Source organism: Eriocheir sinensis, chromosome 23, assembly GCF_024679095.1.
Source record: "Eriocheir sinensis breed Jianghai 21 chromosome 23, ASM2467909v1, whole genome shotgun sequence".
In the NCBI taxonomy this organism is placed as follows: domain Eukaryota; kingdom Metazoa; phylum Arthropoda; class Malacostraca; order Decapoda; family Varunidae; genus Eriocheir; species Eriocheir sinensis.
In genome coordinates, this window is record NC_066531.1 from 9,691,564 (window position 1) to 9,717,868 (window position 26,305).

A 26,305-nucleotide genomic window follows, 5' to 3' on the forward strand; every position below is an offset into this window, starting at 1 on the left:
ACAAATACCCGCAAAAATATACCCCCTGGCGTAGCATTATTATCTTCCAAATAAGCAGTAAGTTGAGACACGATTATTCTTTCAAAGGATTTACAGCACACTGATGTCAAACTAATTGGTCTATACTTGAGGGCATCAGAATTAACCCCACCTTTGAACAGAGGCATAACATTAGCATATTTCCAGTCTGATGGGACTTGCATTGCTGAAAGAGATTTTCTAAACAGTACCAACAGATGGTAACTTATAGAAAGGGCACATCTTTTTAAAAAGACTGAAGGAATACCATCAGGGCCAGAACAAGCAGAAGGTTTTAATTGAGCCAAAATATTCTCTATTTGAAAAAATATCAAAACTATAGACAGAAATATAAATTTGTTATCACACCGCTGTAAAGGATAAGGATTAAGCAACAACTCTAGAAAATACGGTGGATAAAGTGTAGTGCGACGACTATGCCTGATGAACGAGCCTCCCATAACCCACTTAGCCAGGGGGGTACCTCTTTGGCCGACTCGGTAAGGAGTGGCTCTCCCGTCACAGTGGTCGCGGGTTGAATCCCAGGCAGCCGGCGCATACCCTGATCTTGATTAATTTCTCGTGTGTTTCGATGCACGCAGAGGACGTGTTGGGAAATAGAGGAAATATAAAAATATACTCCCGGGGCATGACAAAAGCACTAACGAAATGGTTTGCCATATCTGCAGCCTCAACACACCATCCGTCCTCACTATATAACGGCCCAGCTGCCGGACGCTGAACCTTCTTGTGACGGAGGCAAGCGTGAAAACGCTTCACATCATGGTGACCAGCAGAGACAATTAAGAGATTTTTCATAATTAATGACTGACAGATGGACAATCTCTTTGAATTCCAGGGATAAACGGCTAAAAACATACCACAACCTTAAGGCAATAGGAGATGATCTGCCAAGCACAGAACGAGCATCTTTATAGTTAAGCCAAGCCTGCCGTTTACGACGTTTGATATCATTAGGTATGCTTGTGGTCCAAGGCTTTAGTGAACAGGGACCTGGTTTCTTTGGGAATAAAGCGGTGGAAAGTATCGAACAATAAACAATTACATCTCGAGTAAGACCGATAAATATTTAATCCCATAAATTCAATGTCCCAGTCAATGTCCTTGAAATGTTTGTTTATTAAACTGTACTTTCCTTTGAATTCATTGGGCTAGATTCAAGGGGACAAAATATATAGATAGTCAAATATTACAGGAAATTGGTCACAACCAGAAAAGGGGTCAATCAAATTAACATATGATATTCTATCACTTTCAGTGGTAAAGATCAAATCCAATATATTGTTAGATCGAAGATAAGTAGCCTGCTTGACCCACTGTACGCATAACACCCAGAGAGCTAAAAAAAAGAAAAAAAAAAGAAATTGCTCACCGAGTATTAAAGAACTACCAACAGGAACGTCAGAGGACCAATCAATGGAGGGCAGGTTTAAAATCCCCAGCCATAATAAGTTCTGTACCCTCACAAACAGACTCAGGTAGGAAATGAGAGCTATATTTTCCACCAAAGAATTACTTAATTGGAGGTCTGTAAACAACCAAAACAGTAACACCAAAATCCGGCAAACATACCCCAACTGTGTTTTTAATTGGGATGATCATTAAAAGTTCAACCAACCTTAATGTCATTCCTAATATAAATTCCAACACCATGTTTTCTTAGGTTAGAAGGAAAATCATTTCTAAAGAAATTGTAACCAGCTATACTGACAACAAAGTCACTGATATCAGAATTAAGCCATGTCTCACACACACCACATAAGGCTACATTCCAGCTAGACAGTAAATCTACTAACGTACTAACTTTATTCACCAAACAATTTAAATTCAAAAAAACGAAAGTAATAAAAAAATTATGCACAGGGACGTTATAACATCAGTATATGTTTGGAACTGGAGAGGTCTAATGATCGCTTTTTGTGGTGCCAACAGTACTAGGACGGACAAGGGGGTCAGGCTCAGAGGACACAGGAGCCGCAGCAAGACCTTGAGCCACTACCTGATCGGGTTTCTTGACCTGCCAAAGAACTTGTCAGTACGACTGGCAGCACTCTTTCTCCGCAGTTCCACTCTCTGATTGTAAGGGGTCCACTGGGTTTCAACGGGGCCGAGATAAACAATGCCATTATATTTAAAAATCTCACCATTACCTTCTAAAACAATTATATAACGGATGTAGTGTATTTTTGGTAAATAGTTTTAACCATTTTACGGTATTATTTAGCCTAAATATTGATATAAAAGAACTGAGCTGATAAGGTACCTCGCCGTGGTTGGTAGCGATGCAATCTGAATCTTATGGTGAGAGCCACAACTTTTTCACCTAGTTATGGCGATACTTACGTCAGACACAATTTCTTTAAGTATGGCCCCAGATCCCTAGAAATAAAAACCTGTGCATATTGGGTATTAAATAATGTGTTGCTCCTTGATAATAATTCTTGTTTCAAGTTGGAATTGGGGATTTTAGCTCTGACTAAGGAAGGAGAAATTGGTACAATATGAACCAAGGTAATCGGGTCCGATCTCTCTGGCAGTAGGAAAGACGCAATGGGGTTAAATTTACCTTGGAAGTCTTCTCCAAAGGGTAGACCTCTGATAATGATACTGTCCTTCCTCTTCTCTCGCTCACTTAACTCTCGTACCTCCTCTCTGATGATGGTACGCACATCAGATCTGTCAGTCCTCCTTTCTCACCCAGAAGCAACGTTCTCTCTTTGAGTCTCAGAGATCCGCAAATCAATTGATTTTACTGAATTACTGAGACCAGCAATGGTGGTTAATTCTCGTCTCTCCCCTATGGGTTAATATTCATATGTATATCCATATACATCCAGTATATTATTAATTAATTTGAGTGTTTACTGGGCCCTTGGAAGGTCCATTTGTTGCTGCTCCCGGCGGTACGCCCGTACAAACTTTATACCCGCTCCCTCTGCCAGTCTCCGCCATGCTTGTTTTACTCCTCAATGCAGCGGCAGGAGGACACGCGCGGAGGTGCTGCACACAAAAACCATTTTATAGGAAAAACAAGGAACACACCGTGGACAAGGAAGATGTTCAGCAGTGACTGTGCGAAGAGCCAGAAGGAGGTCACAGCCTGGAGTAAGGGAGTCAGCTGTGAGAGGCGTGACGACTGGCACCATGTGGGCTGCGCGGTGGTGGTGAAGGGCGCGGCAAAGCCCAAACACATGAAGATCCTCAAATGAACGAACATATGGTTTGTGTGGCTTTAAAGTAGAAGACTTGAAACATTTCCTGCTGCACTGCAAACAATACTCAGAAATTTGAAAGCCACACACACATTTGTACAACAGCCATACAAAGACGACGTAGACGAACACCCAGCTGACATATTATTACTGAAAAATAGCAATAAAGGAAGTGAGAAAATAGAAGAAAGGAAAAATTACTTTAAAAAACTCCGGAAGGAAAGACAAATAATTCAGAAGGCTAAAACACAAGTGCAAAACCAGTGAAAAAAAACTAGATGTCAAGTGAATACTGAAAAAGAAAATAAGAGTTAAAACACGAGAACATTGACATTAAGTGAAGAGAAAATCCGGGAGCCGTTGCAAAGGCAGATCCCGGGACAACATCTGTGTGTGACGCGTGTCAGGTTAGAACAAGGAGAGAGTGGAAGGAAGAAGATGAGGGAACAAGACAAGAGGAGGATGCAGCAGGCGACAAGAGACATCCCCTTGGTGATGAGGATTGGGGTGTTGTGTGGTCTTCCCAGGAGTCGGACATGTCCTACCGGTTCCGCCTTCCTTCTCCTTCCAGCTTCATTTTTTTGTGTGTTTGTGTTCTTCCCTGCCATATTCACGCCATTTCATCGTTATTGATAAGTATTGCTATTGTTGTGGCTGTCTTGTTTTATCAATCTTTTAAATTTCTTCTACAATTCCTTAATGATCATCACCCCCTCAGGGTACCTACTGCTACTAGAGTTAAGCACTTGTTTAGGTTTTTAAACTTTTAACCTTTTTTTAAATTTTATATATAATTTTACTAACTTTACATATACTTTTACCCAATATTTAAACCTTTTTAACTTTTTTTTTTATCATTTTTAAAGTTTTATGAGACAAGTTAAGGTACAGGAATTTATAGTGTATCATAACAGCTAAAGCAGGCAATAGCAGTACAGGGGTTAGGATTATTGTTTGTTTATATGTGTGTTAGCCTAGGTAAGAAACATGTACATGGGGGAGGCGGTGGCTGAGTCGTCAGAGTAACGGCTCCGTGTTCAGGAGGACGCGAGTTCAATCCCCGCCCGGTGCCACCAAGCTGGGATTTTTCAGCCGCCGCCGAGTGGCTTAAAACTACCCACATGCTGTCCAGAAGACCACCTATCAACCCGGACTCTAGATTCAAGGATCAAAGATGAGCTCTGGGAGGGCAGCATGAGCCAATGCAAGATGGCGCCACTATAAACACTCGCCTGCGCCAGAACGGGCTGGACCGACCATCAGGACCCACCGGAAAGAAGCCTTGGACCGACCATCAGGATCCATCGGGAAGAAGCCTGCCGGCGCAATAGGTCGCAATGTAAAAAAAAAAAAAAAAAAAAAAAAAAAACCAACACTACACAGAACAACACAATACACAATAACATTGATTTATACATTTCACATTATATATTTACTCTACAACACAAACAACACCCAACACATTGGTTGTGAACACATCTACATATCAAACACACTAACACCCAACTTTTACACTTACAGGCGAGGGAGTGTATGTCAGGCAAGGGAGTCAATGTCAGGCGAGGGAGTCAAACCCATCGTCTGCCTGAGCGTGGGAGGGAACGGCATAAGCAGGTTAGGTAACGAGCAGCTTCTGCGTCGCTATAGGGAGGCTCTCCGACGAGTTACGTCCAAGGGCGGAGTTCCTGTGGTGTGTGGGGTTCTGCCAAGGCGGCGGGGTGGTGGCATTTGGCTGTCCAAGGCTATTGCAGGTTGGCAGATTATTGCAAAGCAAATGGATGGACATATGTCGACACCTGGGACCGATTCTATGGCAAGAACCACCTATACCAGAGTAACGGGGTTCACCTTTTACAGGAGGGGGTTCAGATCTTGTCTGATGCCCTTGAACATGGATTGGGGGCGCTGCAGGTTTTTTTAGGGTAAGTAAGAAGGGGCCTAAGATGGCAATACCTAGTGGGAGCATTAACTGTAGTAATAATAATAGCAGCTGCAGGGCAAAGCAAGGGTTAGGTCTATATGTGTACAATACAAACGGTAGAAGTATTAGGAATAAGATAGATTTATTGCCGGGAAAGGCGTGCGTAGAGAAATTTGATATGATAGCGATCCCAGAGTCATGGATAAATACTGCAGACAGACACTTTCTCCCTGAATTAGAGATTGAAGGGTATAGGTTATTCCACCAATATCGAATACGCAGGAAGGGGGGTGGGGTCGCACTCTTCGTCAGGGACAATCTTAAAGTGTGTCATTAACAACTCAATTAAAATATATAGCAATACAGAATCCCTCTGAGTAGAAACAATAGGTATAGGAAGGAGAAGCTTGTTATAGGAGTACTTTACAGACCACCCAAGCTTAACAGGGATAGTAACCAACCCCTTTTTACAGGAAATTAGTAGGGCGTCAAGATATAGGAGTGTGTGTGGAATTGGGGATTTTAATTATAGGAACATAGACTGGGATACTTTATAGAGGTTTTGCTGTGACGTCACGAAATAGCGTCGTCTGCAAACCCGCTGGTGGTCACCTCCCCAGCAGAGTGAGCAGACGGACCAAGTGTGCCCCATCCCCAAGTCACTATCCGCGGGCAAATGGCAGGATCTTCAGCATCATTTGTGTTTAGTGATTACGCGAGATCGCTTGAGGATGCTGCGAGGCTAAGATACATCGAAAAACTCAGTGCTTTTGGAGGAGGAGACTGGTAGACTGGCTGTCTAGCTGGCTGGCTGTCTGGTTGACTGGTGGGTTGACTGGTTGCCTGGTGGGTTGATTGGCTGACTGATTGGTAAACTGACTGTCTGTCTAACTGAGCGACTGGATGACTGACTGGGTGGTTGACTGACTGGGTGATTGGTTGGTTGGCTGACTGTCTGGTTGGTCGGTTGACTGGCTGTCCCTCTGCCTGGCCGATCTCCTGTTGCTGACCAGTGATGCCCAGGTAGGCAGCACAGGCAGGCAAACAGGTGAGGGCAGGTGACGGCAAGTCACCTTACACTACGCACTCTTTGAGGGTCACTTCCCTGCGTACACTTACTTATATACTCCACCCAGCACTGAGCTCTGTCCCTCTGTGCACTTTCCCTCCACTGAATTTCCTTTCCTATTTTCTTCCCCTGCTTGAGCGCCGCCATGCGTGTTTACCTCCGCCAGCTCATGTAAATCCCATTCCAGGGTAATCCCCCGCCACACAATAGGCTAGGGGACCCGGGGCAATACCTAAATGAGTGTTACCTCATGTAATAATCTAATCAGTCTTGCCTGTAATATTTACCTCTGACAAAATGAGCACTGCAGAGTCGAGATGAAGCAGACGGCCGCCAGTTTTCCCTCCTCACAGTTGCTCTCCATTTCCTCCGCCCTTCTGGATTCGCTGGAAATCTATAAAATGACACGGCATCTCTCCCGTGTCGGTTAGAACATCCAACCGCACAGCATACGTATCCCATGACGAACACACAGAGCACTTGTGCAGGCGACACTAAGATTTGCTTTGATAAGTGACCACCGCCACTGACCACCAAGATGGCCGTGCAGACCCGCGCTACTCCCGCACCCACACTAATGACGTCAGCTGCAAAACCTATATCAGGAGGGCCTGTAGGCGCAGAATTTGTTAGATGTGATACAGGATCGTTTCCTTAAGCAGTTAATTAGAACACCAACGAGGGAAGAAAATATTTTGGATCTGTTGTTTAACTAATAGAAAGGACATAATAAGCAACATAGAGGTTGGGGATTCATTAGGTAACAATGATCATAAGGAAATTAGATTTAATATTAAATGGGACGACAGAGTCAGCAGTAACAACATATTAATACCTGACTTCAGGAAGGCAAACTACGAGGGGTTGAGAAAACAGCTGCAAAGGAATAGGGGAGTAGGATCAGAAGTAGGTCAGGACCCAGAGCGGGGAGTGGCGTTAATCTCTGGTGAGATCACTAGTCAGGTCAGTAGCTTGGGGGGTGAGTACACTAGTCTGGTCTGGGAGATTAAACTAGACCAGCAACAGTTTATACCTCACAGGGAAATCAGGTCAACAGTTACCCGCGATGGATAACAGACTGGCTAAAAAAAATGAAATAGGAAGGAAAAGAGGAGTATATGTTAGAATCAAGAAGGGGGGAACTCACCTAAAGGACAGTTACAACGATTTAGCTAGAACAGTAAAGAAAAGCGCGGGTATAGCAAAACGTAATTATGAAATTAGAATTGGCAGGGAAGCAAAGACCGATCCAAAAGGTTTTCTCTGTTTTATAAGACCAAGGTTAGGGATAAGATTGGGCCGCTTAAGTCAGGAGAATCACTGACAGATACAGATGAGGGAATGACTGAGGCTTAATTAAACAGTATTCCTTAACTGTATTTACAAAAGAAAGATTAGACGATATACCTCAGGGAGAACATATATACGGGGGAGAAGATGTAGAAGGATTAATCAACATCAACGTAAGTAGGGAGGTCGTGATTAGACAGATAGATAGACTCAAAGTTACTACGGCGCAAGGGCCAGATGAAATTTTTCCCGGGGTATTAAAATAATGTAAATCTGAAATAAGTGGGCAGCTAACATAAGTTTTTAGGAATTCGCTAGACACAGGGGTGGTGCCTGTTTCATGGAGGCAGACACACGTTATTCCAATATATAAGAAGGGATACAAATCTTCTATGCAAAACTATAGGCCGATTAGTTTGACGTCAGTTATAGGTAAAATGCTTGAGTCAATAATAGCAGATAGTATTAGGGACCATACTGACATACATAATTTAATTCACGACTCACAGCATGGGTTTATTAAATGAAAGTCGTCCCTCACTAATCTTTTATCCTTTTACAATAGAGTATACGAGGCAGCTGACAACGATGAGAGTTACGATGTAGTTAATCTTGATTTTAGTAAGGCCTTTGATAAGGTACCTCACCCGAGACCTAAATAAAGTCAGGGCTCATGGAATAGGAGGGAAGGTTTATGACTGGATTAGGGCGTGGATTAGCGACAGGAAACAGAGGGTTACCATTAACGGTAAAAAATCCGAATGGGGCAATGCTACCAGTGGGGTTCCTCAAGGTTCAGTTTTAGGTCCGCTTTTATTCATTATCTACATCAATGACATAGACAATGGGATAACCAGTGACATAGGTAAATTTGCGGATGACACCAAAATAGGAGGCACTATTAAGACAGGGGAGGATGCTAGAGCACTGCAGGAGAATCCCAACAAACTGTCAGCTTGGTTAGAGAAATGGCAGAGGGATTTTAACATCACTAAGTGTAGCGTCCTTACTGTAGGAACACGCAACCCATTACACGGGCAAAGTTTATACTCCACAGCGATAGGGATTTGGGAGTGTTAGTGAACTCTGACCTAAAACTAAGGAAGCAATGTATTAGTGCGAGGAATAGGGCTAACAGGGTATTAGGCTTTATTAACAGGACGGTAACCAACAAAAGTGCAGAGGTCATCCTCAGACTCTATTTAGCGTTAGTTAGGCCACACTTAGATTATGCTGTCCAGTCTTGGTGCTCACACTACAGAATGGACATCAACTTGCTAGAATCAGTTCAGAGGAGGATGACCAAGGTGATTCAGTGGCTGAGGAACCTCCCGTATCAAGATAGGCTGAAACTTCTTAACTTACATTATCTAGAAAGACGAAGAGTGCAAGGAGATATGATAAAAGTATTCAAATGGGTCAAGGGTTACAACAAAGGCGATATAAGTAAATTACTGAGAATTAGCCGGCAGGATGGAACACGCAGTAATGGATTTAAATTAGAAAATTATAGATTTAGGAGAGAAATAGGCAGGCATTGGTTTAGTAATAGGGTGGTGGGGGAATGGAATAGACTCAGCAATCACATAGTGAGTGCAGGGACGATAGCTTGTTTTAAAAGTAGACTGGATAGCTACGTGGACGAGGATGACAGGTGGTAGTGGGGGGGAATCTGGACCTGCCTTGTATAGGCCAGTCGGCCTCTTGCAGTCTCCCTCTGTTCTTATGTTTTCATGTTCTTATGACTGATTACTGGGGCGACGAAATTATGTATATCTTCGGATTGGCTTTCGAAGTGTGAGTGAGCGGACGATGGCGCGCTCCTCTTCAGTGCCGTGTGCCAGTGAAATGAGGTGAGCGACGTGTGAACGTGTGCTGCAAGTGTATAACAGCACTGTGAGGGCAACTACCAACTTAACAGGCGAACGACCGGGGCACTCCTGCCGCCCGCCCGCACCTTGCCGTTCGAAGCCGCTCCACTACCGAGGCGCAGCGAACCACCTGCTACACTGCCGTTCGAAGCCGCTCCACTACCGAGGCGCAGCGAACCACCTGCTACACTCCCGCCTGCTCGTTCGCCTGACGCCGTTCGAAGCCTCGGTCGACTGAACCACCGAGGCACTGAATTATTCCCATTCACTGGAATTACATAGAATTACATAGAAAATCAGACCACACAGACCCCATGGTCCAGACTTGGTGGTCTGTCCTTAAACCTAAGTGATTTTATATTAATCAGAAGGCTCCAAAACGTTGCATTTCTACTCTAGTTGATATTAAGTTGAAGGAAGTGACGGTCGAGCTTATTTTTTAAGGAGTCAATCGTGTTACACTGGACCACTGATGGTGGAAGCTTATTCCATTCTCGCACTACAACGTTGGTAAAGAAAAATTTGATGCAGTCTGAATTTACTTGTCTACATCTGAGTTTTACGCCATTGTTCCTCGTGCGCAAAGTGTCATCGATCATAAACAATGTTGATATGTCTACATTCGTGAAACCATTAAGTATTTTAAAACATTCGATCAGTTTTCCTCGGAGGCGACGTTTCTCAAGATAGAACATGTTAAGGGTAGAAAGCCTTTCTTCGTAGGATTTGTTGCGCAAGGAAGGGGTCATTTTCGTTGCTCGACGCTGAACACCTTCTAATTTAGCAATATCCTTTACATGGTGGGGAGACCAAAACTGTACCGCATATTCTAAGTGGGGTCTGACTAAACTATTGTAGACCGGGAGTATTACATCTTTATTCTTGAATAAAAAGTTTCTTTTAATGAAGCCCAACATTCTGTTCGCTTTATTTGCTGCATCGATGCATTACTGAGAATTTGAGGTTTGACGCGATTTTGACCCCTAAGTCCTTGACGCATTGAACGCTTTTGAGTTTAACGCCGCGCATTTCGTAATCGAACTTCTTATTCCTCGTTCCAACTTGAAGGACCTGGCACTTGTCTACGTTAAAGGGCATCTCCTATCTATCCGACCAAGCTGAAATTGTGTGCAAATCCTCTTGGAGGCTTTGCCTCTCTTCGTCAGTGAGAACCGAGTTACCAATCTTTGTGTCGTCTGGAAATTTACTAATGCGGTTATTGAGTCCAACATCTACGTCGTTGATGTAAATAATGAAGAGCACTGGGACCCCAAAGAACCGAGCCCTGAGGGACGCCACTAGTGACCGGCGCCCACTCTGAGTTAAATCCGTCAATCACTACTCTTTGTTGTCTGTTGCTCAACCAATTCGCGATCCATTGGTTTACTTGACCGTCAATACCTATTTGCTTTAATTTGTAAAGCAATTTATGATGCGGGACTTTATCAAACGCTTTCTGGAAATCAATATAGACTACGTCCAGTGATTTGGTTACGTCATAAACAGTGAAGAGGTCGTTATAAAAGGTTAATAGGTTTGATAGGCAGGATCTTTTGTTTCGGAAGCCATGTTGTGAGTCCCCAATTAATGAGTGGCTTTCAAGGTAACTCACAATTTTGTCTCTAATTATGCCCTCAAGTAGCTTACCTACAACCGAAGTTAGACTAATGGGCCTGTAATTACCTGGTACTTTTTTGTCTCCTTTCTTGAAAATCGGTGTCACGTTAACCTTTTTCCAATCAGAAGGGACGATGCCTTGTCGCAAGGACATATTGAATACGGTTGTGAGGGAGGAGAGTATTTCGCTCTTTGTTTCTTTCAGCAGAGTTGGATAAACTTTGTCGGGTCAGGTCAGGAGAGAAACACTTCTTGATGAAGTGGAGGAGGAGGGGAAGGTGGTGCTGCTCTCCCCATGGTGTTCCTCTGCATTTATAGCTGGAAGGTCTTCCAGCAATGAAGCCTCCTGCTCCAAGGTCGTGTTACCTGCTGGGGAACAGCCGATTACTTCCACACCTGAAATGTACAAAATTCTAGATAAATATTCGTGTGTGATGCAAATAGCAGTGGGGAGAGAGAAAATTGAGGAGTTTGAGTTCATGGGCATTAAATAGGTCACACTAGATGAGCAGAGATGAGCTATCCGACTGGACAGTGTGAGCAAAGATTATAGGATCAGGGCTGCAGAGATAAACATTGTGGAAACCTACGAACCTACCTGACCCACCCTAACCTAACCTGGACTGTGGCAGACTACCAGGACCTAATTTAACCTAACCTGCAGGTGCGTACCTAAATTTAACCTAACCTGCAGGTGCATACCGAACGTAAACAATTTTTTTTTTTTTAGAAAGGAGACAGCTTAAGGGCACAAAAAAAGGAAACAATAATAAAAAAAAAAGCCCGTTACTCGCTGCTCCTACAAAAAAATAAATCAAGAGGTGCCGAAAGAGAGGTCAATTTCGGGAGGATAGGTGTCCTGATACCCTCCTCTTGAAAGAGTTCAAGTTCATAAAATAGGTCACACTAGATGAGCAGAGATGAGCTATCTGACTGGACAGTGTGAGCAAAGATTATCGGAGTTTACCAGCGTGAGGGAGGAAAGAGTGAAGATGCTGGTTAACTCTTGCATAAGGGGTTTGGACAGTATAGGGATAAGCATGAGTAGAAAGTCGTGTGCAGCGGGGCCACGGAAGGGGGGGAGGCATGCAGTCAGCGCGAAAATAGCGATAGAAGATAGAAAGAGAGGCAACATCGCGACGGAATTTAAGATGTAGAAAACTACCAGTAGGAGGAGGAGAGCTGATGAGATGAAGAGCCATAGACTCCACTCTGTCCAGAAGAGCTGTGTGAGTGGAGCCCCCCCAGATAGCGACTGAACGGGGGAGAAGAACTGGCGGAGACGATACAGAACGCCCACCTCGAGGAAGCTGATTTAACGAGAGATGAGATGCGAAGTTTCCAGTTGAGATTTTGAGTTAAGGATAGACGTAGGATATTTAGTGTTGAAGAAGGTGACAGCTGAGTGTTGTCGAAGAATAGGGGATAGATGTTAGGAAGATTGTGTCGAGTTGACAGGTGGAGAAATTGAGTTTTTGAGGCATTGAAGGACACAAGGTGTCAAAATTACTGGAGAAACAAGTGAACATTTTGAGATAAAAGTGGGCTTAAGACAAGGGTGCGTCATGTCACCATGGTTATTCAATATTTATATGGATGGTGTTATTAGAGAAATTAAGGGAAAAGTTGGAGAAGTTGGAGTAAGACTGTTCGATGAGGGAAGGAAGTGGGTACTGAATTCGATACTGTTTGCTGATGACACGGTGCTCATTGCAGAAAATGAAAGTGACCTACAAAATTTGGTCAGTGTTTTTGATAGTGTCTGTAACAGGAGAAAGTTGAAAGTAAATGTCAACAAAAATAAAGTGATGGTTTGTGAGCGAAGTAGAAGTGAGGTTGTAGATTTGGTTTGGCCACATGGACCGAATGGAGGAGAGTAAGATGACCAGAATCAGAATCATTTTATTCCATAAAAATGGCTTTTCTGTACATTACAAGCATTACTGGATAACATACAATTTAAAGTAAGACTTAAGCTAAAAGTTTTCTAAGCTTTATAAATCAATATCAGAATAGTGAGAGCGTGGTCTCGATAGAATTCTAGTTGACATTTATATCATTATCAAGCAAGTAGTGTTTTAGTCTTTTTCTGAACACTTGTATGGTATTTGATAGTGTTACATGGTGTGGGAGAGCGTTCCATAGCCTGGGGCCTTGTACAAGGAGCGAACGTGTCCCGCAGTGTGTGTTGGTGTGGGGGACATGTAGGTTGTCCCGCTGTCTTGTTGTGTACCTGCTCCGTGTCACCTCAGTTGTGGTAGGCAGCTGCAGGAACCACTCTGGATACAGTTTACATTTTATCTTATATACAGTTACAGCAATATCAAAAATTATCTTCTTGTTCATTTTAAGCCAGTGCAATTGTGTTATGAAGGGGGTGGCGTGGTCCCGCCTCCTCGCTCCCCCAATACATATCTTTGCTGCAAAGTTCTGTAGTTTTTGTACTCGCTTAATTAGTGTGCTATTTGTAGTGCCGTAAACTGGTAGGCAATAATTAATGATACTTAGAGCAAGTGATTCAATAGCTATTTTACGTGTTACATTGTCAAATTTATCTTTAATTCTGTTTATGAACATTAGAGTACCAGTGACTTTCTTGTGGGTTTCGTTAATATGTATGTTAAACGTCAAGTGGGAGTCCATGTAAACGCCAAGGTTTTTGATGTGTTTGCTGGGAGTGATGGGAGTGTTGTCAAAAAGGAGAGTGGTGTTTTGGGGAATTTGTTTGATAACTGACCTGGTCCCAATAAAGATACACTGGGTTTTGTTAGTGTTCAGTAACAGGCCGTTTTTGTTAAAGTATTCCCTGGCCAGTGAGAAGGTCGTTTGTGCCGCCGTGATGAGGTCAGGCAGTGCATCAATAGTACCAGTGTTCACGAGCTGCGTGTCGTCTGCGTACTGAACTATCTCGCATCCATGTATTGCTTCAGCAAGGTCGTTGACAAAAATGATGAAGGGAATTGGTCCTAATATTGAGCCTTGAGGAACTCCGTATTTTATCGGTGCAGTCGCAGACGTGGTGTTATTCACTGTAACTTTTTGACTTCTGTCATTTAAATAGTGATGGAACCAAAAAGTCTATGTTAACCTTGAGTAGTTTATTTATGAGGATTTCGTGTTTTACGCTATCGAAGGCTTTTGATAGGTCGCACAACGTTATAAGGGGTAATTTCTTCTCATCCATATTTCTGTATAGTTTATTTGTAACTGTAGTTAGGGCGGTCTCAGTTGAAAGTTTAGGTCTGAAGCCGTGTTGATTATTAGAGAGAAGTTTCTTGGACTCTAGGAAGGTAGTCATCTGTTGGGCTACAATTTTCTCTAATATTTTTGAGAGAATAGGTAACAGTGATATTGGGCGATAATTGTTTACGTCGTCCCTGTCTCCGTTTTTATACATAGGTATGACGGTCGCGTGTTTCCACATGGTAGGGAATTTTCCTGTAACAATCGACGTGTTGATGATAGTAGTGATGGATGTGATCGTAACTGGTAGTGAATCTATGATGTACTGAAGTGCAATCCCATCTGGACCGGCGGAGTTAGTGTTCTTTAGGTGTTTGATAGTTAATATGACTGTGTTCATGTCTACAGGGCTGGGCCTGAAAAGATGACGGTGATTTATATCTTGTTTGGGGATAATGCAGTTTTGATTTGTAATCCTGAGATTGTTTTGCGTTTTTAGGAAGGTGCGTTCCCCCACGTTAACAAACAGGTCATTGAATTTATTTGCCACTTCATTTTCATTAATGAAGTTGTTGTTATTAGTTTCTTTATTGTTGGGTGTGAGGTCTTTTATTATTCTCCAGGTGGCAGCTGAATTTCCTCGACAGTCGTAGATTTTTTGTCGGTAGTAGGATTGTTCAGCATTTCGCAGTAGTGACTTTACTCTATTACGATGGTGTTTATATTACTCTAGTAATTCAGCATCATTTCGATTTTGCTTTAGGCGCGCTTGGAGGGTGTTGCGTGTTGACATTGCTGAGCGAATTTCGTCGTTAATCCAGGGGGCAAAAGGCTTGTTGATTTCTTTTGTGACAAAAGGAGCGCATCGTTCCAAGCAATTTGATAGTACAGACGTGAGGGTGTTTACCTGTATGTCTACGTTGTCCGTGGAGGGAATTTCATTTAGGGCGGGAGCAGCGCCTAGTAAGGCATCACAGAGCAGGTCTTTACTGTAAGCCCCAAGATGACGAAACGTTCTCATTTCTGGCTTGCGCTTAGGTTTGGTGATGTTAAACGTTGCCGTTATAAGGTCATGGTCGGCTATAGTGTTAGGTATTACGTCTTTGTGTATGATTGTGTCCTGTTTGTTAGTGATAATGACGTCTAGAAGTGTGGCTGACTGAGGGGTGACACGGGTAGGTCTGTCAATAATCTGGTGTAATTTGTTTATGCTTATTATGGTACTTAATTTATTTCCGTAGGATAGCAAATCATCATTTAGATCACCGAGCATATAAAAACATTTGTTTTTCAGGCACATGTTTCTCAGGGTCTCGTGTATATAGTCAAAGGTTTCCTGAGGAGCTTTGGGGTGTCGGTAGACGCAACCAATTATTACTGAGGGTAGTTTTCTGCACTGTACACTGATCCAGAGGTCCTCAATACCATTAGGACTAGCAAGGTCACACGTTATCACTTTGCTGGTGAGATTGTCTCGAACATATGCACCAGCTCCTCCCCCGTGGCCCTTGTCACAACGGAACATATGATATCCAGGGATATGGACGTGGCTGTCAGGGGTGTGCGGGAGAAGCCACGTTTCACTGACACAAAGAATATCAACGCTTCTTTCTCTGACTAATAGTTTCACCTCATCTGTGTTAGCTAGTAGTGAGCGGGCATTTATGTGAACCATTGTTAAGCAGTCCTTAATTAGTAGTGACTCGGCGGCCGTTTCTTCCTCGCCATGTTCCTATGCACTGTAGACATTACACAGTCTGTTCTTATGGCCGTATCTGTGGCAGGAAGTACATCGGATTTTGTGGTCATATCTGCACATGGATTGTCTGTGATTTAACTCACCACAATTGTAGCAGCCTTTACGCATGTACGCACTATCACTGTCCGTTGATTGGTATGATCATCAAAGGGGGCGGCCATCATCGTAGTAGGGGGGACGGGGGCGTTCTCTGCTTCCTGCATTCATGTCATGCTGGGTCCCGGGGTGTGAGGTGGGGTGGTCAGCCTGCCCCTCCCATTGGTTCCTTATGGGGACAGAGTAATGGGTGTGGTGAGTGGGATAGGACCTAAGGGGCTGTCCGTGTCCCCGAGGGTTCCTTCTGGCCCCAGGGTGGTCAGGTGCCGGGCTGCGACCTGACCTGCGGCGTTTCCTAGCCACCACTTGCCACCCGTCGCTGTCCTGGTTGTGGTGGGGGGGGGTGAGGATGGCGGGAGGCTGGTGCTGAGCTTCGTCGCTCGCTTGTGTTAAAAGCGATTTGATTCTTTTTCAAGTTTTCCCAGTCTATGCACGTTCTGAGAGAAGCATTATGCTTTCCAATAGCGGTGAGCAGCCTAGTGGCCCCAAGCCTGTTAATCAGTGTGCCCTGGTACTCGCCTGGTAAATCATAGCATGCCTCGTCTACTTCACCTGTCCCTAGTCTGAACGCAGGTTCAGGGTTGATTATAGAGATGCTATTTATTTCACTCCATTTACTGATTTGTGCATTTAAATCACTAATTTTCTCTTGCATTGATTCACTGTACACACTGGGCACGAGCTGGCACACGTAGATAGCCATGTTTTCATTTTTGTTTTTCAACTCACATATTAGTGCACTGAGATTGTTGATTATGGTTTCTGTGTCCGCCGTGTCGTCCAGCAGGTCGAAGAGGCCGCCATAAATGACACAAGATGCAGGAACCCAAGCAAGTTTCTCCTGCACCCAGGCTTTTATCAGGTCAAGGTTGGCTTCATGCAGAGTTCTTATCTTGCATTTGTTTGACAGGTCACACATCCTTAAATTCTTGAGATTGACGTCACCGAGAAGAAGGGTGTTTGTTGTAGTGGACGTAGTGGACACGCCTGTGACCTGACCTTGAGGGGCGGTGTCGCCGGCTGGTGAGTCGTTGAGGTGTCCCGCCCTCGCTGTTGCCTCTAGAGTAGCGATGCGTTGTTCCAGTAGTGTAAATTCCTGGCTGGGAGGGCGGTGTGTCATCTGTTCCTCGATACTTTTTTCTTCTAGTGCAGTCACACGGTTGATGAGGTCACTGATTGTATCGAGGGTGCTGTGTTGGGATGACACACGGGGAGCCGGTGTATCCTCTGAGCCTTGCTGTCCCACGCTTCCCGCCTCTAGGGATGTCAGGCGGGATTGTATGTTGTCCACTAGCGAGTATATTTTGCTAATTTCCATTTTTAGTTGTTCATGGCTTTCTTTCAGATCCTGTGACACATGTTCAAGAGTTGGTGTTTGTTCCTCCCTATCTGAGTTTGCGTGGGTGTCTGTGTCACGGTCAGGTTGAGGGTGTGGGGGGATGATCTCCGGTATTGCCATATTCTCCTTTGCTGCATCCATGATCATTTCCACCAAAGAATCTTTCGTGGCCCACACATTCGTCAGGCCTAGGGAACGGCAGTGCTTTTGAAGTTGTACCTTAGTAAAGTTTGTATGCAGGTATTCCGTGGTAGGGTGTAGGAGAGACGGTCTGCCAATAGGTGAGTCTCTTGGAGAAGTGGGCAAGGTGGGAGACGCCATGGTGTGGGAAAACTTGAGTGGGTGAGTTGAGGCAGGGATGAGGGAGGGAGTGGGGGGGGGGAGAGAGGCGAGGAGGCAAGTGTCAGGTAGTGCAGGTGCAGGCGTATCCCCCCTGGGAATACTCTTTTCCGGGTAGAGAGATGTAGGGGAAGGGCGAGGAGACAGGATTCGTCGCAGTGTCGCCGCTGCCAGGCGTACACCTTGTAATATTAAATGTGCTGCACTGGATCACTGCACCGCCACTATGACACTACACATCGTACATTACACTCTCAGGTCACTATACAGTCCGTCACGTCACGGTGGAGGGGAGCAGCTATGAGGGGGTCAGGGAGGCCGGACTCGTCACAATGACCTTGCTGCTAACGCACAATTTTGCACTTCACTGTGGCCTTACACTGTACACTGTGTAGTACACCGCTCCATGGTGGCGATGTGGTCTCATATCCGGTGAGTGCTGACGGTAGTAGAGAACCGGAGGCCCTGAGTTTGCCACTTGTCGGTCACTTGTCGCCGCTGCGGAGCGGTACGTCCGACGAGAAAGAGAGAGAGAGAGAGAGAGAGAGAGAGAGAGAGAGAGAGAGAGAGAGGGTGTATGTGAGTGAGATAGAGGGAGGGAATGCTAGAGGACGACCTCCAGTGAAATGGAGGGATAGGGTGCAAGAGTACGTTAAGGAGAGGGGGGAAAGATCTTTGAGAAACTTTGAGCAGGCAAGGAGGGAGTGTCTGGATAGAGAAAGGTGGAAGCTCTTCTGGATGGGGGGAGGCATGCAGTTAGCAAGTTCAGAAGAGCAGTCAGCGTGAAAATAGCGATAGAAGATAGAAAGAGAGGCAACATCGTGACGGAATTTAAGAGGTAGAAAACTATCAGTAGGAGGAGGATAGCTGATGAGACGAAGACTCCACTCTATCCAGAAGAGCTGTGTAAGTGGAGCCCCCCACACGTAAGATGCATACTCCATACGAGGGCGGACAAGGCCCCTGTATAGAGATAGCAACTGCGCGGGGGAGAATAACTGGCGGAAACGATACAGAACGCCCAACCTCGAGGAAGCTAATTTAGCGAGAGAGGAGATGCGAAGTTTCCAGTTGAGATTTTGAGTTAAGGATAGACCGAGGATATCTAGTGTTGCAGAAGGTGACAGCTGAGTGTTGTCGAAGAATAGGGGATAGGTGTTTGGAAGATTGTGTCGAGCGGATAGGTGGAGAAATTGAGTTTTTGAGGCATTGAAGGACACAAGGTTCCTTCTACCCCAATCGGAAATGCTAGCAAGGTCTGAGGTTAAGCGTTCTGCAGCCTCCAGTCTGGAGTCGTGTACTTCCTGTTGGGATGGCCTTCTATTGAAAGAAGTTGAATAATGTAGCGTGCGACCGGTGTACTTCTCCAAACGGAGTGTAATGTGTATATTATAACATAATGTGAATGTGTGAATGTATGTCGTATCGCCATGGCCCAGTGGCGCCAGGACGTTACACACAGACGCTACGTTGTGCTTAGGAGGTGCTCCTTGCCGTGGGAACGGTGTTGATTCAGCAAGCATGCTACCCACTGGCCGCTCCTGTACCAAGATAAGCCGGGAGAAGAGAGCGGGCGGCGGGCGAGAGCACAGGACTTCTTGGAGTGTGCGTACAACTTACGACTCGCCTTCACATACTGTAACTATTCTGTGAATATATTTAAAGAGCAATACAACCATTTAATCAACCAGAGAGAGAGAGAGTAAATTAAGTGAACTCAAAGTGAACTTAACGGCTCCGCTCGGCCAACACATAACCCACATCACTTAACTAAAAGGCTATTGTGTTGTCTCACGACTTCTATCAACTGGAGAAAGCAGGCAACGGTACACCGGACCTGACGTGAGATAACAGTTCGCGCCACAACAACTGGATGAAAAATATTCATAAAAAAAAAAGTTTTCAATATTTTTGTTTGAAACTTTTGCAATGTGCAATGGCACCATTTTCTGATATTATGGAAGTAGGTAGAACATTTTAGTTCATGACGTCGTGACGTCATGACGTCACAGCTTAAAAAATTCACGTAAATTTTAATTTTCACTCTAGAGTTACCAAATTTTGCATGGTATTAGTAGAATAACATATTAACCTACCCAAGACAGTTTTTTGCTAAATTCGTTTTAGTTCGTGAGAAACCGCTTTCGCAATTTCATGAAATAATGACGTCACTATTTTTTTAGCTATATAACGTATCCAGAACAAGACTTTTTCGAATTTCTTAAAACCCTGTCTTGGAAATGTAGACATACCCATTATGTACAAGTATGGTGAGTTTCATTTAGATCCATCAAGTTTTTTGTGCACAGCTACTCATTGAAGTTAAAATTTGACGTTTTGAGATAAATGAGTTTAAAGTTTTGAGTATGACATATTATGTGGTAATTATCGAGGGATTCGATTTCTTTTAAACCGTGTTGCCACCCGGTGTTCGTTATTTACTGACTACGGCTTCATTCTTGAAGCTTTTTTCTATCTAGATATGCGAAATACTAAAAAATGATTTTTTGACCTAATTTTATCATCTCAGCTGTTGTGCCTCCCCTTAATCAAAAACACACAAAAAAACAGCTAACAAAAAGGCTAACAAAAGTGGTGAACAGCGGCTTCCGGACCTTCTCCGAAGTGTTCTATGTGTGTTATCTTTCTCTCTCTTAACACTTAACACTTAGCGGTGGCAAGTGTCGTCAAGGGGCAGACAGGAAAGTGTGCAAGAAAGCTGACACAAGCAACGCCATCCCCCCCTGCCCCCGTACGAGTCGAGTCAGCACACAGCACCACACCGCCCCGTGCGCCCATATCGCCCCGCCCCGCCCCGCGCGCCCATATCAACCCCGCGCGCCCACACCGCCCACTGTCGGGATCCTGGGCCCGTACTTATAAAGAAATTTATGTGAGACATAAACTGAAACATATCCGAGTATTAGCAATGACGAGACATAACCCCCCTCCTTATGTTTCACCCCCTCAACATAACCGGCTCGACATAAGCGAGTATTAGTACATCGTTGCCAACCCCTGAGCTGCACCTATGAAAGGGATACCAACTCAAAATAAAATGTTGGAATTTGGTATAATTTTGATGTTAAAAGCATATTGACGTATTGGAAATATGTATAAAATAAAATAAAGTATTTTCGGGTATTGTTGACGATGCATAGACCAACATCACATGGAATAATGATAAAATTAAGGACGTAGCCCCTCAAACATGTAAACAAACGTCCCGCGAGCTTCAAGCTAGCAGGCAGCAGCCATGGCCGCCAACAGCCAGCCACGACCTCTGCAGCCCTTCAGCAGCCATCGAGGTCAGCAGCTACACCAGGAGCAGCAGCAGGAGGGACCACAGCCTCACCCCCGGCCACATCAGCATCAGCAGCAGCAGCAGGAACAGCCGCCGCCCCAGCTACAGCCTCCTCGGCAGACACGTCACCGCCACGCGAATTGGACGCACGCTGAAACGCTCTCCCTTGTACAGCTCTATAGGGAGAAAGCAGCCATCATCAAGGGAAATTTTTCCGACAATGGCTGCTCTGCTGAGGCGAAGGCTTGGGGCAGAATTGTCTCTCGCCTAGCGGCACTCCACCCTGGCTTCAGTAGATGCATAAAGCAGTGCCAGAGACGCTGGCAAACTGTTATGCAGGAAGCAAAAGCTAAAATTAGTGCCTACCAAAAGGCCAGGAATGGAACAGGTAAGATTTTTCTTGAAATAAAATGGTATTCATGAAGTGCAAGGAATGGCTAACAAGCAAAGTGACAGTCCTGTAAATTTCAATGCTTATTAAGTGCTTGATGGAAATAACATTTGTAATGTACTGCCTTTTCAATCAAGGGAATTCAATTGACTTAGCCTTGCACTCATGTACCAATATATATATATATATATATATATATATATATATATATATATATATATATATATATATATATATATATATATATATATATATATATATATATATATATTCTTCTAGGTGGTGGCCTTCCGCCTAAACCCCTCGGGGAGCTAGAGGTCATCATCGCTGATGTGCTGGGAGAGGGGAACGTCTCAGTCAATTCTATTGACAGGACAGTGGTGGACCCTTTTCCACTTGACACTGAAGATGTTCCCGAAAATGGGTGGGTAAATAAAACTTTAGTCATGTATAAATGATTACAGAGCCCTTACATGCCTACGTGCCGCCCCAGCAAAGTTCTCAGTGACTCCCCCCCTCCCCCCAAACACCACTTCCCACCTCCACCACGTACCTCTACTGCCTATGACCCTAATTCGGGCAATGTGATTATTGGATACCGGTATACATAATAAAAGATGCTTTTGCTGTCTGTGCCGTATAATTATTTTGCTGTCTGTGCCGTATAATTATTTTGCTGTCTGTGCCGTATAATTATTTTGCTGTCTGTGCCGTATAATTATTTTGCTGTCTGTGCCGTATAATTATTTTGCTGTCTGTGCCGTATAATTATTTTGCTGTCTGTGCCGTATAATTATTTTGCTGTCTGTGCCGTATAATTAAGTGAAATTTTAAAAATTATTTTTTCATAAATAATAGGAAAAAGCATTCATCAGACTGCAGTGTGGTTGTTATTGTTATTTTCTGAAAAATATTGATTTTAAAGTAATTTTGTCAGCCTTGTGGGCGGCAGGTTCAGGCTAGAATTGCCACCCCTGGCCTCCCCCCCCCCCCATGTGAGGGCTCTGAATATTTACTAAACGTTATTTGTACAATCATTAGTAAAATTTGTTATTTCCGTTCCTTGATGATCGTCGTATTTGTCTACTTTAGCTTGTTTGTATGATACACTGATTTGTTATAATTTAGGAATTATGTACCAACTTTTTATTAAGGTTACAAGCAGACAATATGGATTAACCTAAAATGTCTTATAGGTGTCATTTATTTGTACTACATGTATTGCTTTATGAAGTGTGTCTCATATGTCTGACATTACTTCGTCATTACAAAAATAAGAATAAATATTCTTAAATCCAAATGTACAAAAATATTACTCTAACATGTACATGACATTTTCAAATGATTTATCAGTTGTGTTAGTTCATGTTACTGAGAAATGCCTTTGTCAGGTAGATTGTAGATTTAAAGTTCTCCAAAATAGGTCTCGCTGTTACTGTTGAAAATAACTTGCTTTCCTTTTAGAAAACTGCAGTACACAAGGAGGAGGTATTGCTTTCCATCTCCTAAAGTCCACAGTTTTCTGCTTAAAGTATTATTATAGAATACTATTACATATTATTATTATTATTGTTTACCCAATCCTATCATGCTGCTTTATGCAGTCCATATTAGGGCAATCATGGAATCAAACAGTGAGGAACAATGTGTACATAAATTTATTCAATTGCTATTGAGAGCTGACTTGATAATGTGTTGAGACATCCTTCCTAGTAATAATAAAAATAAAACGGTCTATTAAGTGATTGCAGCTGTAAAGCTGAAAATATACACGTTTAAAATACAAATTTTGAAACATATTTGAAAAAAAATGGGAAATTACAATATGAAAGGGGTATAGGAGGTCAAAAAAGGGTCAGGTCGCCGCTGATGGCAGGGGTGCAGGTAGAGGCGGCTGAACAGAGTTCTCCCAGCAGCATGATGGTCGGGCTGGTGTACCTCGGGGCACCTGGGACGTCGGCTGGATAGTAAGGCCGTGTCGATGTCACACTGACCATTTCTAAACTTCAGTGTCTTCACGGCACCACAAACGCATAGCACTCACTGTCTGTCACCATGATTAAGCTTGATGTCACAATAGTTTCTTACGATGTTGGGTTTTTTATGAAAAGGGAGAGGGGGATGGAGGGGCAGGGGAGAGGCCAACAGGCTGGCCCCGGGCTACTCCATTCGGAGCGCCGTGACCCACGTCTGACCTCGGTCAGGTCTGCTTACTCATGAACCATGCTAGTTGTCCTTAACGACGTAGGCATTACGTACTGAACAGCAGAACACCAAAGAAATGACCTCTGGAACACACACTCCTTTCCTGCAAAAGCTTTTCAACATAAACTGTATTGTTTCCATAAATGGGGATGTAAGTCAAATATCACAAAAAAAATATGAGTGCAGGTACTGATGGATGTATTTTTGCCAGGAGTCTTCAGGTGGATGTCACACCACCTGTCCCTCCCCAACCCAGCACAGACACACCTCAAACCACCACCACACCACCACCAGTAGTTCCTGCCGCTGCAGCTTCCTCCAGTACACCAGTTGGGACCTGCACCATGTTGGTGGATGAGGAGGAGCTGCAGTTCATCCACCTGAAGAGGGAACTTGATCTGCAGGCTTCAGAGTTACAAGTAGAAATAAAACAGGCAGAATTAAAAAAACTTAAACAAGAAACTGAAAATTTAAAAGTACAAAAACCCTACTCGAACTGCAAGTAAAAAAACTCATGTAACACGCAAATACACTCCACCATGCCGCTGCTACCCCACACACTCTACCCTGTCTCTCCTCTCTTTTGCAAAATCCATCCTGTTTCTACTCTCACACACTCCACCCAGCCTCTTCTCTCCTTCACACACTCCACCCTGCCTCTACTTTCCTTCACACACTCCACCCTGCCTCTACTTTCTTTCACACACTCCACCCTGCCTCTACTCTCCTTCACACACCTCACCCTGCCTCTTTTCTCAAACACACTCCACCCTGTCTACCCTGCCGGTACTCTCTTCTACATTAGCTTTCCTGTAATATATTTTTCCTTAGGATATCCATTATGTAGTTTTCCTACATAGTTATTTATTATAAAGGAATTTATTTATTGTTAAAAAGGAAATCATTTATTCCTTAATATTAGAAAAAAAGTAAAGGCAATCATGAGTATATTGGCTGTTTTAAACCATACATACTAGTGAAAGTTTCTTACCAAATACTGTAATAAATTCATTTGAATACTGAGTATAGCTTCTGCATTTATTAGTGATACGAATGTGGATTTGTAATATATATATATATATATATATATATATATATATATATATATATATATATATATATATATATATATATATATATATATATATATATATATCAAATCCACACACAATTGTATTACAAACACATACTTGGAAGTAGGTGTGGAATTAACCTGTTGATGGGTCGGGAAGCCTCACACAGCTGCACGAGGCTGAGGTTGAGGTCTGTCACTGCAACAAAAATTGAAACATTGCAATAGTAAGATTCTTTAAATGAAAATTTAAAATTAAATACTGAGCAGCATGGAAAGATACAGGCTGATACACAAAACATTTAATTTTGATATTTGTAACTTACATGAAGTGAAGGTTGACAAACTCATCCCTGTAGAGCAGACCTTCCCGAACTCGTCCAGGTACAGGTGGTAGTGGGACAGGTGGGTCCTCATGGGAAACTGCACCATCACCCTCGTCCTCTCCTTCCTCGGGTACAGGGAGGCGTCTGTCTTTGCAGATGTTGTGCAAAATAGCACACACCTACAGATAGAGTTAATATTAACAAGTAATAAAAAATATTGTTGTGTAGTGGACGGTACAGTATTGGGATGTGATCATCACTTGATTGTCTACATACCTGTATTATTCTACACACATATGCAGGAGGGCTGACTCTGATTTCACCATGGAGCACATGAAATCTCCGCTTCCACTGGCCAATCCCCCTCTCCACTGTGCTCCTTGTCCTTTTGTGTGCCCTGAATTTTTTAGTTAATGACAATGTAGTGATACTGTAATAATTGCTTTTGCAACTGAGCTTAAAAACAACTTTCGGATAATCTTAAGAATAGCGGCTCCTAGCGGGTGCGCATAAAGGGCACGGTATGGTGGTAATTACAACATTACTAGCACATACGACGGGATTTTGACAAGTGGTCAGCCGTGTTTGTCACAAGGGGTGTATTTCTCCACGCGGGCCTCACGATTTTTTCCAAGTCGATGGGCGAAGAGACTGGGTTGCAGGAGGCTGGTGGAATCCATATGTTTGTTTGTGTGCGTGCAGGTACTGTGACGTACTGTCACGTACGAATTCTGCAGCTTTTCACACTTGTAGGGTTAGGAGGGGGAGGACAAGGGAAGAACGAATTATACACGAAAAAAATGTATATGTAATTTATTACGCGTCTTTCTGCCTTCAGACAAGGCATGACACTCTTGCCCCAATTTATTACATTGAAAATGAAGTTGAAATCTAAGCCATAACATAATCTGCTTGGGTTCTCATTGAAGAGCATTGCCCCAAATTTAGGGATTTTTTCACGTTTAGGGATATTCGGGTTTCCTCACCTGCAGCTTGGACACCTTAAATTCCTCACCTCCGTCACTTCTGTCTGTGTCATGGCATTGGAAAGGTGTACCGACTGCGATTTTGGCTTCATTGACTTCTGCTTGCGGCACTCCGGGAAAGCAAGAGACTTGCTTGACTTGTGTGTTCGCCACAAACAATATCAAGCGGTTGTGGAGGGAAGCAAAGAGCCTCTTTGGCAGGAGGAAGAAGAACTTTGTGGGGTACCTCGCAAGGTGCATGTTTCTTATGGCCATTAATGACCCTAACAAACGCTTGCATGTCTTC

The 26,305-nt window shown here is 43.7% G+C and overlaps 2 long non-coding RNA genes across 2 annotated transcripts; one reads left to right on the plus strand and one right to left on the minus strand.

Moving 5' to 3' along the window:
* Positions 1 to 21,038: 21,038 nt before the first annotated feature.
* Positions 21,039 to 24,221, plus strand: LOC127002625 (uncharacterized). Its single transcript, XR_007756350.1, has 3 exons — positions 21,039 to 21,427; positions 21,710 to 21,854; positions 23,847 to 24,221. It is a non-coding gene; the product is annotated as an uncharacterized LOC127002625 (long non-coding RNA).
* Positions 24,222 to 24,819: 598 nt separating this feature from the next.
* On the minus strand, positions 24,820 to 25,991 carry LOC127002626 (uncharacterized). The gene is made up of 3 exons (XR_007756351.1): positions 25,310 to 25,991; positions 25,034 to 25,212; positions 24,820 to 24,906 (listed from the first exon to the last, which is right to left on the minus strand). It is a non-coding gene; the product is annotated as an uncharacterized LOC127002626 (long non-coding RNA).
* Between the last annotated feature and the right edge of the window lie 314 nt (positions 25,992 to 26,305).